General features: G+C 35.6%; 1 long non-coding RNA gene across 1 annotated transcript in view; it reads left to right on the top strand.

Moving 5' to 3' along the window:
* The window catches only part of LOC123327209, a 179,176-nt gene that overhangs the window by 128,691 nt on the left and 32,312 nt on the right, over positions 1-18,173 (top strand). The window lies entirely within an intron of this gene.

Genomic DNA, 18,173 nt, shown 5'->3' with positions numbered 1-18,173 from the left:
CCATCCCACCCAGTTAGACCAACTGTTAGCCACTTAAATGACTATTAGCCAACTGTTTTTTTTTTTTCGAAAAAAAGGAAACCCTTTTCCAATACCAATGCCAATGAACGCGACAAACATAACGACATAAAAATCAATTAACGCGTTTCATTTGGCTCGCATCCTTAACGCGCGTCCTTCTAGGCGGTCATTTAAATAATGTTTCGTGTGAAAACCGAAAAAACCAAAAAGAGAAAAAAAAAACGAAAAAAGTGGAAAAAATTGAAACGGAAAGGAGCAGAAGGGAACAGCCCCTACTTGACACCAGACGATTGAAACGATCCCCCCACCCGGCGTTTTGCCTGAAACTTCCGGAGTCCTGCGTCCTTTGGCGTACTCCGCAAATTAAATGCAATGACAAATGCACTCCGTCAAATTGAAAAGGGATTTCTCTTATTAATTATGACGCCGCCGCAGCCGCAGAGCAGCGAAAGGGTTGATGACAACATGTCAGCAGTCAGGGGAATGGCTGTGCTAGTGGAAATGTGAATGGTAAGGGGTTTTGGGAAGGGGGAAGGGGGAAGGGGAGTTTCATACCGGAATGGGTTAAGAGAGGCAGGCGGCCAACGACAGCCAACTGTCGATTTTAACTGCAATGCACATTTAAATAATAACTCTGCGGTTGGCCGCAACATGGCCGCCTTTTGTTTTCCACATCTCCTTTTCTTTTTTTTCCCCGATATTTTAATGCATTTTATATATATATTTTTTTTGGTTGAGCACCACAATAAATGTCATCGGCTGAGCTGAAATCGCCTGCGCAAATTGCTTACCCCGAAGTTAACTCCTTTATGATTCAGTCTCGTCCTCCTTATTTTTTATGAAATTAATTTAGATGAATGCTCGAGGGGAGGCAATGGTGTGCAGCATGCACTTCATATTTTGCTAAGTAATTTTTAAACAGCTAAATGATTTTACTTGCATCATTAATTTAATTCTTCTGCCTATTTAGTAAAACCAAAAATAAATGAAACTACAGCAGTGTTTTACCTTATGTAATTTAATTGAAAAAGTTACTATAATATACATTTAAAATGTACAAAATCTTTATTACTTTCACAACATCTAGCAATATTGTATACTATATCTAAAAGCTAAAAGAACTTATAAATACAAATTGTATCTTCTGATCGTGGAATAATATCTCATTTCCTGTTTTCTCTTTTCTTATTTCTAAATTTGTTCGTCGCGAGAAAAAATTGCTATAATTGTTCCAATCGCTGCTGCTTTAATGCCACTTGATCTTGTGCGTAAACTACATACATATGTATGGAGGTACAGATCCAACAGCATTTTATTCGCCACTCCGTCAACATGTCATGTCAAATGTAATTAAGCGATTATAAATTCGAATTTATTTTCGTTTTTCCTGTACTTAGCTGGACCTTGGCTGGTAGCCTCTTCGGGTTTTGGCCTGGGTGAAAGATGAAAGTCTTTTTTAAGCCACTTTGACAGCATAATTAAACTCGCCGTCTTCTTTTTACTCTCGCCGTATCTTCGAATCGTTTATTCGTATTTGTCGAGGAAAATGCTTTTTGAATAAATTATTTTTTTTTTTTTTTAAATTTCGTTTACACTTAAATTATGCAGATGGGTAAAAGTTGTTTTATGCTGTATAACTGGCAACAAGTTGATGATGAAATGGTTGGCTTTTGGTAAAAAAGATTCTGAAAGACTTTAACAAATTTGTTATACGTACCTAAATAGTAAAAATAGTTAATTAAGAGTTATATTAAACATATACATACAATCTTTAAGATTGCATTGTATTTAAGCGAATGAATATTTCAAATGATTAAAGTTTTTGAAGGCACAAAACTAGTTTTGTTCAGTGCCAAGTTGCTATATTAGGGTACCCCGTTCCCCCTGCTTTTCACATCATTTGGCCAACGCACCCAGCTGCATTTGGCTTTAATCCCCTTTCCCCCTTTAGGCCACAAAAATTACAAAAAAAAAACCCAATGAGTTGGTAGCCAAAAAGAACATTTCGGTGCCGTGTTTTGGCCACCGTTTCGTGATCTCTCCTTTGGCCAATTTCAGTGTTTGGGTGTCAAATTGATAATCGCGTGAGTTGTTATCACAACATTCGAGGGGAATTATGTGGGTAAGGTTGGGTATAAAGGCCATTAGCTACCCGTCGGCACGTCGTCGGTGAAAGTCGCAGGGATCCGAGTTTATAGTACAGGGCCAAAAAGGACAACTCCTTTTCGGGGTTGCTGACCAGGCTTGTAACCCAAATATAAATGTAATCGAGTGCATTTACCGTTTGCTCGCATAATTTGCTATCGGCCGATGTAAATCGCCCATTGAAGCGCACCCTGAAAATGCATTTTACATTTTGCATTCTGCACTTTTCCCAGTTGAAGGTGCAAACAAGCCAGGGGGTTGTCCTCAAAATATAACACAAAAAAAAAAATAAAATAAAATACAAACTTTCAGTTGTTCGAGCAGGGATGGAAAGGTGTAGATAAAGTGCAATTACATGCGATTATCATGAAGTATGTTGCGAAAATTATGAAATGTATAATTTACAGTTAGCCATCGCATCGCACAACAAACATTATTCTGTTCCTTTTGTTTGCCCATCGTCTTGGGGTGTGTGCCAAACCATAAAAATGTTGTTAAACACACACTCGATGCACCGCACCGCACCAAAGTGAAGTGAACCCAACTAAAAAGTGAGCCCAACTAGCGGCGATCGGGGGGAAAATGTCGAGCGGGCTGGGAAAGTGGAAAGTGGCCGTGCGTGTTTGTCGCTTCGGTGTTCGCTGCATAAAAAGTAAACAAAATTGATTTGAAAATTGCACGAGACAGGGCACACACTCGGTACCCACTCTCCAAAAATCTAAACGCGAATGCACTTCAAGAAAATTAAGCTTAAAATTGCATTCGCAAGTAGGAAAACTTAAAAACGAAACATTTTTCAATATCGGCATGCAATTTTTATTAAAGATAATATATAAATTTATAAACATAGTTATTTCGTTCAGTGTTTAGTGGAGCACACATAATGACAACGACAGGCGACAACAGCAACAAACAACTTTTGGCAGAGCAACCACCTAAAACTATGAAACATGCGCGAAAATCACTAGTTGCAATTACCCCTGCCTTATCGCCCCCACACCCCCGCGGTATGCCCCGCCCACTTGCCAACTGCATCCCTGTGCGAAGAGACCAAAGAACAGCCAACCCCTTTCCCCCGCCCCATCTCCGCCCCTGTGCCGCCTTGCACTTGGTTTTCGTTCAGCTTTGCGCTGCATTTTCTTGGCTCTCGTTTTATGACTCTGTCGTCGCTGGCATGTTGATTTTGGCTTAAATGTTTTGGCTGTTGTAAAAATGTAAAGTAAAGTGCAAATAACGGTGCCCTCACCCGGCAGCAATCTATCATGTGCTAATAAGTGGGTACGCTCGCCTTTAAACTATGAGAAATTGGTTCTACGAAAGGCAGGAATGAAAAATACACACATATACGAAAGGAGTGGCAAGCAAATCAAATTCTGTTCCATAAAAATTGTTTACGATAACCATTAAGCTACAAAAATTTGTTATCAAAGTCGAAATATTAATAGTTTCAAAATGCTCGCAATTTTATCGCCGAATATAAAAAAACGAAATGCTGGATTTGTAAAAGCACTTTGCAAGTGCAATAAAGCCGATAAAAGAGCAACTTAATTAAAGTAAACACATGATCGTCTTCTTAATAAAATGACTTTTAGTTAACACCTTATCGTTAAACTAATAAAATTCGCAGCGAAAGTCCCATCATTTCAATCGTAAGCGCACTAAAATTGTAATGAAATGGCTCATCAAAAAGTCGCATCCCCAGCGTTCCGAGATCTTTGGATCCGTTAATCTGCAGTCGATTTGCAACAAAGTTGCACTTAATGAATATGCATCTAAATATAGAATACAAAAAGCCGGGGAAAGAAGGGTATGCTGTCCGTATTGCACTCATTTTATTGATATTTGATAACATTGTCGTGGCAGGGGCAGGGGGCAGGGAAGGGGCAGAGGGAGGGAAAGAAGCCTAGGCCTCGGTTGTCATACGACTTGACTTGGAATTCGATGCGCTAATCGGCTTAAGGGCCAGCCGCGTTTGCATAGCCCCTGGTTAAAAGCCCGCAGAACCTACAAGCTGGCTAAATGGATTTGAGTGTTTTAATTAGCAAGGAAAATGTTGCCAAGTTGCGAATGTTTGACGACAATTTAATGGTCGGCGGGGGGCGTACAGTTTCAAGTTTCCAGTTTAGCTGGAAAAGCTAATTTGAGACATTTTTTTTGGCAGCCAAATACCCAAATAACCCGTCTCTCACCGATTATTTCCTTTTTTCTTTTAATGTATTCTCCTTTTGGCATTGGCCTGGCAAATAAATCAAGTTTATGCTCGGGCAAAAAAAAAAAAGAAAAATAATAAGCTAAAAAACTATTTTAAAATACGAGAAAAATGTTTTTGGGCGGCAGACAGCAATGACCTCTGCCAAATAAATCATGTTGATTATTATAAATTCGCTTAAAAAAAATTATTTAGTCGAGCTATGTTTGCCGTTCGTTATCAACAGCTGCAAGTGGCACGTTTCATATTCACACTTGTTATTTAGTTATTGCTTAATATTTTTTATTCGAAATTTGCGCAATATTGTATATGCACCATCAGGAATTGAATATGTACTCTATATACGTGACATTCCCGTGGAAAGTGAGGGGTAACAGCTGCAGCAATACTTTCGAAAACTATTAGTACACAAATTTATTTAAATGTGCTAATTTAATACTGTTTTAAGTGTATATATTCGCGTAACTATAAAATCTTTCGAAAAATAACTTCATTTGAAGTCATTGAAGTTTTTGATTTTTCTTTAAATGTGATATAACTATTTTTAGCTACACATTACTCATCCGTCTAAATTTCCTTTTTTTATTTTTATTTTTTCTTATTTTGTGTGTCAAATAATTTGAACCTGACCTTGATGATTTCAGCGTCTCATTTGTAGTTAGCTTGTAAAATGGTCTATTAAATACACATTATAAACCCATACCAGCATGTCGAGCTGATATGTTTTTGCGGGGGCTGCCCGAAAAGTTTGCCAAAAGTAGCCAAGGCGAATGCCTTGAACTCGCCAAACCGACCAAAAAAAGAAGCTCGTCAGGCAAAAAAATGAAAGCAAAAAAAAAATGAAATAGAGTGACTAATTTTTGGGTTAATGATTGATGGCAGTTGATCTCAGCTGGTTTTGATCAAACTTTTTCGAGCTGTTTGCAACGTTTTTATTAGAGTTACGCAAAGATCTAGTCCGCGTATATTTTTTTTTTTCAGCGATTCTGTGCGATCATGTCAAGGTATCAGCTCAATGAAGCTGGGTTCGGAAAAATCGAATTTTTGAAATTTAAAAGCTGGAATCGTTTGCCCATTTTTTGCCCATGTTTGCCCACCAATTAGTTTTTTTTGCCCACGTCCAGTTTTTGAGATATGAATTTTCGAACAAGTTCGAAAATTTTCGAAGATCAAAAATTTCACTTTTTTCAAAATTTTTTTTTTTAAATCGCAATAACTTCGTTTGCCCACGTTTGCCCACTTTTTAGAATTTTGAAAAAACTTTTAGTTTAAAAAATATAAGACATTCAAGTTTACCTCGGTCTACTTTGACCACCCTTCAAAATTAGTTTTTTTCGTTTGCCCACCCTTTAAAATTACATTTTAACGTTTGCCCACCCTTCGAAATTAGTTTTTTTCGTTTGCCCACTCTTAAAAATAAAAAATTTCGATTGCCCACTTCTTAAAACTAAATAATTTCGTTTGCCCACCTCTTAAAACTAAATAATTTCGTTTTCCCATCCTTTAAAACTAGTTTTTTTCGTTTGCCCACCCTTCGAAATTAGTTTTTTTCGTTTGCCCACTCTTAAAAATAAAAAATTTCGATTGCCCACTTCTTAAAACTAAATAATTTCGTTTGCCCTTCCTTTAAAATTAGTTTATTTCGTTTGCCCACCCTTTAAAATTACATTTTAACGTTTGCCCACCCTTCAAAATTATTTTTTTTCGTTTGCCCACTCTTAAAAATAAAAAATTTCGATTGCCCACTTCTTAAAACTAAATAATTTCGTTTGCCCTTCCTTTAAAATTAGTTTATTTCGTTTGCCCACCCTTTAAAATTACATTTTAACGTTTGCCCACCCTTCAAAATTATTTTTTTTCGTTTGCCCACTCTTAAAAATAAAAAATTTCGATTGCCCACTTCTTAAAACTAAATAATTTCGTTTGCCCTTCCTTTAAAATTAGTTTATTTCGTTTGCCCACCCTTTAAAATTACATTTTAACGTTTGCCCACCCTTCAAAATTATTTTTTTTCGTTTGCCCACTCTTAAAAATAAAAAATTTCGATTGCCCACTTCTTAAAACTAAATAATTTCGTTTGCCCTTCCTTTAAAATTAGTTTATTTCGTTTGCCCACCCTTTAAAATTACATTTTAACGTTTGCCCACCCTTCAAAATTATTTTTTTTCGTTTGCCCACTCTTAAAAATAAAAAATTTCGATTGCCCACTTCTTAAAACTAAATAATTTCGTTTGCCCTTCCTTTAAAATTAGTTTATTTCGTTTGCCCACCCTTTAAAATTACATTTTAACGTTTGCCCACCCTTCGAAATTAGTTTTTTTCGTTTGCCCACTCTTAAAAATAAAAAATTTCGATTGCCCACCTCTTAAAACTAAATGATTTCGATTGCCCACCTCTTAAAACTAAATAATTTCGTTTGCCCATCCTTTAAAATTAAATTTTAACGTTTGCCCACCCTTTAAAATTTGTTTATAATGTTTGCCCATCGTTTAAACTTATTTTTTTCATTAGCCCACCTCTTTAAAATATATATTTTCAGTTAAAAACGTTTGCCCACCCCTTAAAAATGTTTTTTTTTTCGATTTTCCACCTATAAAACCAAATTTTTACATATGTACATATGTAATAACTTTAAGGATCGGCGGACAGAAGCACTTATATGATTATGATGAACATACATACGGAGATCGAAACCCGTTACATGGTTTTTTTCTTTAATATTTATATATTGTGAATCATTCGCTTACATTTTATAAAATTTTCTTAATCATTGATAAATTTCATGCAAGTGTTGATGAACATACATATACATATATGTATGTAAATAAATATATATAATAAATATATATATATACGAAAAACTATATGTATATATATATATAATATATATATATATATATATATAAACTAATTTTAAAGGATGGGCAAACGAAATTATTTAGTTTTAAGAGGTGGGCAATCGAAATTTTTTATTTTTAAGAGTGGGCAAACGAAAAAAAATAATTTTGAAGGGTGGGCAAACGTTAAAATGTAATTTTAAAGGGTGGGCAAACGAAATAAACTAATTTTAAAGGAAGGGCAAACGAAATTATTTAGTTTTAAGAAGTGGGCAATCGAAATTTTTTATTTTTAAGAGTGGGCAAACGAAAAAAACTAATTTCGAAGGGTGGGCAAACGAAAAAAACTAGTTTTAAAGGATGGGAAAACGAAATTATTTAGTTTTAAGAGGTGGGCAAACGAAATTATTTAGTTTTAAGAAGTGGGCAATCGAAATTTTTTATTTTTAAGAGTGGGCAAACGAAAAAAACTAATTTCGAAGGGTGGGCAAACGTTAAAATGTAATTTTAAAGGGTGGGCAAACGAAATAAACTAATTTTAAAGGAAGGGCAAACGAAATTATTTAGTTTTAAGAAGTGGGCAATCGAAATTTTTTATTTTTAAGAGTGGGCAAACGAAAAAAAATAATTTTGAAGGGTGGGCAAACGTTAAAATGTAATTTTAAAGGGTGGGCAAACGAAATAAACTAATTTTAAAGGAAGGGCAAACGAAATTATTTAGTTTTAAGAGGTGGGCAATCGAAATCATTTAGTTTTAAGAGGTGGGCAATCGAAATTTTTTATTTTTAAGAGTGGGCAAACGAAAAAAACTAATTTCGAAGGGTGGGCAAACGTTAAAATGTAATTTTAAAGGGTGGGCAAACGAAATAAACTAATTTTAAAGGAAGGGCAAACGAAATTATTTAGTTTTAAGAAGTGGGCAATCGAAATTTTTTATTTTTAAGAGTGGGCAAACGAAAAAAAATAATTTTGAAGGGTGGGCAAACGTTAAAATGTAATTTTAAAGGGTGGGCAAACGAAATAAACTAATTTTAAAGGAAGGGCAAACGAAATTATTTAGTTTTAAGAAGTGGGCAATCGAAATTTTTTATTTTTAAGAGTGGGCAAACGAAAAAAAATAATTTTGAAGGGTGGGCAAACGTTAAAATGTAATTTTAAAGGGTGGGCAAACGAAATAAACTAATTTTAAAGGAAGGGCAAACGAAATTATTTAGTTTTAAGAAGTGGGCAATCGAAATTTTTTATTTTTAAGAGTGGGCAAACGAAAAAAAATAATTTTGAAGGGTGGGCAAACGTTAAAATGTAATTTTAAAGGGTGGGCAAACGAAATAAACTAATTTTAAAGGAAGGGCAAACGAAATTATTTAGTTTTAAGAAGTGGGCAATCGAAATTTTTTATTTTTAAGAGTGGGCAAACGAAAAAAAATAATTTTGAAGGGTGGGCAAACGTTAAAATGTAATTTTAAAGGGTGGGCAAACGAAATAAACTAATTTTAAAGGAAGGGCAAACGAAATTATTTAGTTTTAAGAAGTGGGCAATCGAAATTTTTTATTTTTAAGAGTGGGCAAACGAAAAAAAATAATTTTGAAGGGTGGGCAAACGTTAAAATGTAATTTTAAAGGGTGGGCAAACGAAATAAACTAATTTTAAAGGAAGGGCAAACGAAATTATTTAGTTTTAAGAAGTGGGCAATCGAAATTTTTTATTTTTAAGAGTGGGCAAACGAAAAAAACTAATTTCGAAGGGTGGGCAAACGAAAAAAACTAGTTTTAAAGGATGGGAAAACGAAATTATTTAGTTTTAAGAGGTGGGCAAACGAAATTATTTAGTTTTAAGAAGTGGGCAATCGAAATTTTTTATTTTTAAGAGTGGGCAAACGAAAAAAACTAATTTCGAAGGGTGGGCAAACGTTAAAATGTAATTTTAAAGGGTGGGCAAACGAAAAAAACTAATTTTAAAGGGTGGTTCGTTTGCCCACCCATTGGATAATTTTTAAGTGTGGGCAATCGAAAAAAAAATTTTTTAAACAGCATTTTGAAGGATGGGCAAACGATAAAAACTTATAATAATGGTTGGGCAAACGTTTTTTATTGATAATATTTCGTTTTTAATAGATGGTCAAACGCTTTATTCTCTCAGTAGACCGAGGTAAACTTGTATGTCTTATATTTTCTAAAGTATACATTTTTTCAAAATTCTAAAGGGTGGGCAAACGTGGGCAAACGATGTTATTGCGATTTAAAAAAAAAAAAATTGAAAAAAGTGAAATTTTTGATCTTCGAAAATTTTCGAAAATTTCAAAATTCTAAAGGGTGGGCAAACGTGGGCAAACGAAGTTATTGCGATTAAAAAAAAAAAATTTTGAAAAAAGTGAAATTTTTGATCTTCGAAAATTTTCGAACTTGTTCGAAAATTCATATCTCAAAAACTGGACGTGGGCAAAAAAAACTAATTGGTGGGCAAACATGGGCAAAAAATGGGCAAACGATTCCAGCTTTTAAATTTCAAAAATTCGATTTTTCCGAACCCAGCTTCTTTGAGCTCAAGGTATCTCATCCTCATTATGCACACACACCGCCATAAATCATAATTGTTGGAATCTTAAATAGTTGTCAGTTAGCTGGCAGCGTCATAATTTATAATCAATTTGCCTTTCAAAAATATATACTTACGTATATAAGGTTCAACAAAAGCTGCAAATATAACTCTCTTGTCGCCGCTGCATATGTGTGAATAAATATATGTATTTATTAAATTTTATTTTCATTTTATTTCGCATAGATCGCTTATAAATGTATTTTTTTTCCGCTGTCTTTATAGACATTCAATGAATAATGTTTTCGTTTGTTGGCGAATTCATTTCGCTGCTATGTTTTTTTTTTCGCCTGCTTGCCATTTTGTTTGTTGTATTCCATAGCTATATTTCTTGGCTGCTAAACTTTGTTGAATTGCTCATTTTGTTGACATGTTGTTTCCAAGCGCCTTGGTGAAGTGATTTAGTGCGTTCATATGCCAAATCTTCCGGTTATATGTATGTATATTGCTAGGTGAAACGATAAAGCAAACGAGGTTGTAGCTTAGATTCACTGAAACCAATAAAAGATACTTCGATCTTATTGTTTTTGGGGGAATCACACAATTATTTTAATTACCTTCGATTTGTTACTATGGTTAGTGGTCTACCTAATTGAATTACAAGGTATTCTAATTAATATTCTAATTAATCCTTGCCATTCTTACTCACTCAAATAATACTCTACCAATCGAAGATCATTAAACCCGAATAGGTCCCCCCCTTATTACCAGTTTTTCTCTTTATCTTGGCTGTTATTAGGGTGCTGACGACACAGTGCCTGCCAAAATTAGCCAACGCCAGCCATAAATTAGCCAAATGAACAGGAAAAAAAATACAGTTTGTTGGCCACAAGCAGCACAAATTAATGAAGCTCCAGCAACAACACTGAAGACTTTCGTATCTGTCATTAATTTCTTTTTGTGAAATATCTTTTTTAGCAGGGAAATGAAATGTCTTTATATCAAAAGTCAAGTGTTATCTGATTGAACAATTAATTAGTATGGATTTTTCGTGTTTGCTTACTCAGTGCCCCTTAGTCACATTTATGGCTTGCGTTGTTTTATTTTGGCAAACATTTTAGCATAGATAAGGATCTGCCGGCAAAAGCTTAAAATTAATTCAACGTTTAAAATGAAATCGTGAACATTTTTTATGACAATTCGTTTTTGGGTGTGATGATGTGCGACAGCCGTTCTATGTCATCAGCAGAAGTTTTCCAGACGCACGTGTTTCGTGCCAAATAAACTAACTAACAATATATAACTAAAAAAAATCGAAAACTCAAAAACTGGAAACATTAAAGCATTGAAATATTTGTGTATAACCGTTTCCTCGATGCCGCTAAGTGGTCCGGCAACTTGTCAGCGTGATAACAAATTCAATAAAATCAAATTAAATACTCAACAAAAATGCTAATCACCGGCTAGATATTCTCCCCGCCTCCTTTATTCGTAAAGGAGAAATTGCCTAGGTGACATAGGTGTTTTTCTCCCTCCTTTGAGTGACAAAAATATGGTAAATTAAAAACATGCGGAGGAATAAACAACAAATTTGGTAGTAGGCGCAAGGTAAAATGAAGAAAAAACACCTAAATTTAGTTAGGTGTGGCATTTCAAATGGTTGGACGCCTCTCAAAGTGACGTGGACCCAGGTTGTTCCTGTACTTTATTTTTTTTTTTATAAATATATGTATATATATTTATTTTTTTAGTTGTCGATTTCGTTGCTGCTTGGCTGATTTCCCCTTAAGGTCTGCGACGCAGACTCAGACTTCGACTTAAGGAAGACTTGGATTATGAACGACTGAAATATGCAAATTTATCTACAAAGTCTCCACACACGAACATCCACATCCACATAATTCTCTATATACATATATAAATTTATACAGCATTTTGTTGCTGCTATATTTTTCACTCATATATTTTTCTTAAATTTGCATAAAAAGGGTTTGAGTAGCTAAACGAACAGCAACAGGCAACGACAACAACAACTATAGAGTGTGAGATTGGGATGACGGTGTCGATGACCAAGTCTCTCTGTCATGGGGTCACCATTAACTTATCTCTATAAAAAAACATACTGGGAATAAAATAATCTAATGAAAGTATTAATTATATACGGAAAACTTAATTATACAGCAAGCAAAGGAGATAAGAGCTGTATGTGCTTAAAATGTGATTAACGATTTTAGTTTCAGCTAAGTTAAATCACAATATTTCGCATTATAAATATATTCTTTTTTGCTGTCATTTAAACGATAATATTTAATGATCTCATTTATGTGTCTAGTTATACACTTGAGTAACTCTGCATTAAAAAAATATATTTTTACTTATAATGAGTTTACTTATCTAAGGAATTTCACAGCACTTTAGGTTGATTTAAAAATATATATATTTGTTGTTCTGAAAAAAACAGTAGCAACATTGTTTTAATTTACTGAAATTAAAACGTAATCTCTTGGAAATAGAAAATAATTAGAATAGAGTGTGCAAGTCCAATCAACTTCAAAAGTGGTTTCCTTTCGCGCCATTCGATATCTTTGCATTTAACTAATCCCCCCGGTCAGTGAATTACATTATCTAATTTATGCAAATGCCATTATGGATATATGCCTTATAGATTGCAGATTACGGCGATCGTTTACTTATCTAAATGGCATTTGACAAGATGCAGGAGCGGCATCCATTTGCTGACGCAGATACCATGTTCATAGTATATTGTATTTCGTTGGTAATGATGATGGGAAATCTTGCGGGAAAAAGGGGTCTAAAGCTATGTACACCTGTTGCCAGCCAGTGCGTTTGATGTAGGAAGCAGAAATTTACTTCCTGGTTTGCTCGTCGTCGTTCGTTCTTCTGGGTTCATTGGCATTTGAGCATTTGAGTCACATGTGGCTCACGTCCTGTGTCCTGTGCATCCGCACCTCCGTTTCAGAAGCACCGGTTCCATCGGTTCCTCCACTAAGCCTGTCATCTGGGCTCTTTATTTCATTTTATTTTTTTTTATTTTGTTAGCCGAAGCCAAAGACAAAAGACGTTTGAGGTTGATGACACCCAGTGGCGGCTAAAAAACAGCGAAGCCCATAGAGGTTGGCTTTTACAGTTGCTTGAACTAGTTCTGCCTCCCTCTTGTGCCGCTCCCTCTCACTCCACCCCATTGCGTTGAAGGCACGTGGCCAGAACCAACAGAAGTTTTTAAAAAAAGGGGCGCAACTTTTTCGGCCAACTGCGTGGATTGCATAAGAGCCACTGGACCTTGCACACTCAGAAAAAATTAATTGATAGACATTCCTAATTTAAAACAAAAATATATCCTCGATCTGTTAAATATCAGTTTATTATTAGAAAATATTTAACAGGCTTACTGATAATGAAAATAGAAAAAACATAAAATGCCAACAGTAAAGGCATGGTTATAAAATGATCTGATGTATCAATTAAGAAGGCGTTTTAAGCCTGGTTTAAAAATGAAATAAGAAATGATTAAAACTCCTTAAATTTAAGTGTAAGCCTGGCAGCTGGCCAGATTCTCTCTGTTGTCGGCCGTTTTGTTGGCAAATCATAAAAATATTTATGTAAATTAATCATTTAAACGCAATGGGATGGACCCGGCTGGCTGCTGCTTGTACATGCTCCACACGCGCTCACTTTGCTAAAATTCATCGGCTACACTGAGCAAAAAAATACAAATTATGGCCACCGGGATTAGCATAAATTGTGTGTTCGCTCGTTTTTGAGACCGATCGATGCCCATAAGCAAACGTACATATACATATCCATATAGTCGTGGCTTTTGGACACGGCCGTGTTTTTATTTTCTGGCCTGTCGTCGTCAGTTTGGCTGCCAATCCAATTCAATCCGATCGAATCGTATCCACACCGTCCATCGATCGTATAGATCCGAGCATAGATCGCTTATATGGGGTCTATATGGTCGGTGGAGTGATAAGCCCTGCTTTTCTGCTTTTGGCATGCCAAACATGGCCGCGCTCGCACGAAATTCCAACTCATATTTATGTCAAAATCCATCAAAGCTTATGTCGCCGCACAATCCGTTAGGGGCAATGCCAATCCAGCGTATCTAGTTGAAAATCGGCTTTTGGCTTTTGGCTTTTCGTTTTCAGTTTTTCAGCTCGAAGTTTTGTTCAAGTTGTTTCGGTGCCCGAACAATGCTACGCAAATCCGACAGTGAAATAATGTGGGGACACCGGCGATAACTCAAATAAATAAGAGTCAAAAATATAAAAAATAACGAATATAAAATGAAGAAAAAAGTGTAAGATACAGATACAAAAGTCACACACTTTGTATCGGTAAGCCGCACACAATGTTGACTGCTCCGCTGCCGTTGAATGTTGAATTCAAAATTAATACATTTCAATGAATAACAAATGATCTAAATGATTTGTTTAGATCGTTCTCCCGCTCGCAAATCGGACGTCAGTATAGTGGAATACGGGCAGTATGTGGGTTGACCGGCCAACGAAACAAGTTTCGTACTGGGCTCAGATCGTGGCCCAGCATTTCCTGCTGCCGCTGCCATTAAGTGTATGGGGGTTATATATTTCACTTTTTCCAACCTACATACACTACAAAAAAAAGCTGCGTACAATGCAAAAAGGTTTCGAAGCGTAAACATGTAAATTACTTGTACACTCAACTCTAAATAAAACAAAATAAAATATAAAATTAGCATTAAATCATAGAAATTGATATTTTCGAAACATAAAACATACTTATATGTTACAAAGATATTTAAACACAAAGAAATATCTTATTAATTTTAAAAATTTTTAGGAGTTGTGTTGATTTTGCTGAGCTCTTAACAAATATTTCTGCACAGCTTATGTGAAATATATTTAATCAGAAACTGCAAATAGAATCAGCCATTGTGGGTTATTACTTAGTTAGAAGTAATATTATGTTTTTTTCCCTACTTCTAATTTTACCATTTATTTGTTTTTTAAAAATCAAAAATTCCCGAGTGCAGCGACAATCTGTGACTGAATCAACTTCCGACGTGACAACAGTCAGTCCGGCCAGTCGAGCTGCCCCGGGCGATCTCGAAGTTGTGTTGGGGCCCGCAACTAAACTTAATCGATTGAAAATTGATTCTTGTAAATAATTTCAGTTGACGTCAGCGTTAATTACATGAGCGGGGGAAAAAAGGCAAAAAATTGCTCAAATCTTTGGCACGACTCTCTCGAGCTGAATCACTCGAATGCACGTGGCTGATTTATTGCATATCCATATGGCTATATGTCTATATGGGTATATGGCCATATAGTTATAGCCACCTCCACAGCGGCAATTGGCATGGGAGGGGATAGCTGGCCCGAACCTTTCAGCCCATTAGGCCAGCCTTGACCGCCGGCGATGTCGAGTAGTGCTTCAACTGGTTGACAGACTGACTAGAGATAGTCGTATATATGTGTGTATGGATGTATATCAGTGGCAGCACAGTGTTCGCCCCGCAGATAATTAGCATATTTGCAACGATATGGGTCAGACCTAGCTGTGCCTCACTGTGCTCACTCGGAAAACTGGGTTGGGCCGCCAACAAAGCACTTTTTGTACTGGGGAGGAAGGGAATCTGGCACTCGAATCGCAAAACTAAAATTGAACGCTAAATTCGCTTAGGGAGAAGTACATTAAGAGGTTTATACTTATGTGCAATGAATACAAACTAACTAAATAGACTCACAATTTAAACTTGGTAAAAATCAAAGAATATGCTATTATTTGGCATTCATTTCAATTGTTTTTTACTAAGTGCTGCATATTAAAAGTTATTAGAAATTAGAGAGATATAGTTTCATACTTTAAAACAAAGGCATTTGTTAGTTAATGAATATTTATTTAATAATCATAGCCATTATTTAATAACAACCTCATTATGTTGCTATAAATTTCGCTTTCTTTCATCAAATTTTGAAATGAATTTAAAACCAAAATTAGGAAACTATTTACTGATAAAAGAAAAAACCTCACACCAGCAAACATTTAGTGGTCCGTTAGCTGACATCCGATTTTATCAGCCAACTTCTCCACTTTCCTCATTATTGAAATGGAAGAGCTAGAGCTTTGTTTACAATACAATAAATTGTAAAGGGGTTTCTATTATAAGAAGGTTAAGAAATTTGGTGAAATCATATATCAGGGTATCTTAAATATATATATATATTTCCACAGACCACTTTTCCAGTTGATGATCGCGCCTGTCCATCGGATTAGTGGAGTAGGTTATATATATACACGTAGTTTTCAACCGACTTAGCAGTTTGGGTCGTGTCAATGCGATTGGCATTTAACGAGCTTCATGGCTTGTAGGGCTAACATTTTGGCATAAGTACACACACCCAGTTTCTATTTTTTCTCCATGAATTTTACAACGTTTTTGTAGGATTTCTACCAGCACATATATCTGTGTCGCCCATCTCTACTCTGGGCCCAACTATCCAACTATCCCCGACTATCTATCTAACTATTGTGAGTACTTGTCATTTAGCTTACTATTTACTGTCACGCTTTTGAGTGCCCCTCGAATGGAAATGGGAATGGAAATGGCTCTGTGGCCGAAGGGGCTTGGTTAACTGGGAAGGGCCGTCCGCGAGATATCCATATCCATTCGGGAGTGTAGGGAGTTTCTGGGGACGGAGTAGTCAGCCGACTGACCTGCGATAAAGCCAGTTGTTTGCCCAGTGAATCAGCGAGTGGAGTTAGCTCACGATAGAGGTTAATAAAAAGACATTAGGTTTACTTTTTGTCATCATTTTATTTCAAAAATAATACTTATTAATCAATTCATATCTGGCAAATCAAAAATAGTTCACTTATGCTACACCTTATTATATACATACTACAACTAAATAGGATTTTTATTAAAAGCATTTTAAAACAACATTTGTATACCTTTTTTTAAGTTAATAATTATTCCAAATAACTTATATTTTTTTAACAATTTTCAAAATTAATACAACAAACATTTTAGGCGTGAACCTTTTGAAAATAATCTATTTATTATAGAAATAATAATAATATTAATATCATAATCTAGACTATGACTATATCTGATATTATTTCTTTATCGTTGCTAAGATTAATGGAATTTTACAGTTTCCTATCACTTTCGCCAATTAATCTCAACCAAAGCCATTAATTATCGATATTTTGCTGTGGCAGCTAGAAAATTGGCTCATTAGTATTCCCCAGCCAATTGCGGCTACATTCTGTCGATGTTTGCCAAACATCAGGTGGCTGTGAATCGGACTTGGTTAGCTCTCCCCCCTGCCGTTGGCCAGATCCTATTGGCATGCTCCTTCTCCCGATCCTCCAGCTGCCGTCCTGCATGTCCGTTCCACTTGTCCAGTGTCCCCCATGTCCAGCGATGTCGGTAGTCTGGCGACAAAAACGGCGCGTCAAAAGCAAACATTTTGCGCGGCACAGTTTTGATTTATGAGCTGAAATTAAATTAACTGCTGCAACAGCACAGTGCAGAAAGTGAAGGAATTTAAAGCGTTGAAATCGGCGATGCAATGCTGCTGCTGGTTGGTTGTTGTTGGCCTGGCCAACAGTCCTTTTGGCCAAACTGACAGTGGCAAATATGCTGCGAAAATTGCGAAAGCAACAAGGAAACCGTTTGCTCGTTTCATTCCCATTTTTGCACGATAAAGCAAATATATATTTTTTTATTTTTCTCTCTCACTCCGTTTTAAATACATATACATTTTTTTCTCTTCGAGTTGATAAAATTATCATTGTGGCCTTTTGGTGTGTCACTGCAAATTGTGTGTGCCGTTTGCGTTATTATTTTTTATTTTGCTGCTTATCGGGCATAGCGAAAAATAAGTACAATAAAATGAAATAAAAATGGCATGCATTTCTCCTATCGACTGGACTCCCATATCTTGTCGTCCAGACAGTCGACAGTCGTCATATTGTGTTTAATGATTTTTGACAATGGTTTTTCTGGCATTTTGGTTCCCAAGTCCAAGAAATTCTTCATAAAAAAACTTAAGCAAGCAAGTAGAACATTTTAGAAATGTTGCTCGTAAAAATTCCCTTATATAAATATGCTTTTTTAAACCCTTTCCAATTTAAACAATTCTTCCCGTTCTAACCCACCAATGAAGAACAAAACAATTGCCATTAGCTGCTTTTACCAACCAACAAATTCAAAGTGTATGCCATTTTAGCCGGTGAAAGAGATGGCTATACGTTTGTAGAGCGGGACAGAGCACCCAGCAAATCCAACATTATCTGTATGTGGCAATTAATTGAAATTGATATTTAGTTAGATTAGAAATAACGTTTGTTAATTTACGACAAGTACTTTTAAGTGGCTCGGATCAACCGCACCTCAATCGCCCTTTACTTGGAA

Source organism: Drosophila simulans, chromosome 3L, assembly GCF_016746395.2.
Source record: "Drosophila simulans strain w501 chromosome 3L, Prin_Dsim_3.1, whole genome shotgun sequence".
Taxonomy (NCBI): Eukaryota; Metazoa; Arthropoda; class Insecta; order Diptera; family Drosophilidae; genus Drosophila; species Drosophila simulans.
Note: the sequence above shows the minus strand (reverse complement) of the source record. Positions and strands in the feature narration are given on the sequence as shown.